Here is a 1,085-nt window from a genome sequence, read left to right on the forward strand (position 1 = left end):
TAAACAAGATAATATTTTCCCATGGTCAGACATGTTTCCTATGGAAAATTAGAAATGAACAACACTGCTTGTAAGATAGCGATACTTATTTACAACCATTATGTGATATCAATACAAGGGTAGAAACACACACACACACAATATGCTTCTTTCAGTTTCTGTTATTGAAATACACTCACATGGCCTTGGTCAACATGGGATTATAGTAGAAGGCCCAAGATGCCACACAATGGAACTGAATCCAACAATACATGGTTGGGAAGCAAGTTTATCAACCACACAGCCATGCCTGCACCTATATGCATCAAGGTGTATAGGCATGGTTGCTAGAGTATTGGTTAGAACACCATATGTAATTTTCTCTGAATCTCCAAACTCTGAGTTCAAATTCTACTAAGGTAAACCTCTCAAGATATCAGGGTGGATAAAATAAGTACTGGACAATGGCTGTGGAACGGCAGAATTGTTTTAGCATCAGATGGGATATTTACAGGAATTTTTTCCGGTACTTTTACATTCTGAGTTTAAATCCTACCTCATCACCAAGAAATGGTGACATTTCAGTTATGAGCTGCAAGAGACAGTATTAAAAATTTGAAAAACCAAAATGGAGACGTGTGTGTGTGTGTGTGTGTATATATATACACATGCATACACATATACAAATATATATATATATACATACACACACACATATATATGCATAGGTGTGTATATATGCATATAGCAATACACACACACACACACATATATATATATGCATAGGTGTGTATATATGCATATAGCAATACACACACACACACACACAGATATCTTCTTTTCTGCTCACATCACATCCCATTTTTCCCATTTTCACAATTTTCATTTTCTGATATCCCAAAAACTCAAATGAAATCACATGAATCTACAAAACCCACTACAGAAAAAGACACATATCTTAAAATATTTAACTGATGTGGGTTTTTTTTTAATATACATACACACGCATACATATACATACACACACACACACACACACACATATACATACACACACACACACACACACACACACATATACATACACACACACACACACACACACA

The sequence above is a fragment of the Octopus bimaculoides genome, chromosome 16, assembly GCF_001194135.2.
Source record: "Octopus bimaculoides isolate UCB-OBI-ISO-001 chromosome 16, ASM119413v2, whole genome shotgun sequence".
Classification (NCBI taxonomy): Eukaryota; Metazoa; Mollusca; class Cephalopoda; order Octopoda; family Octopodidae; genus Octopus; species Octopus bimaculoides.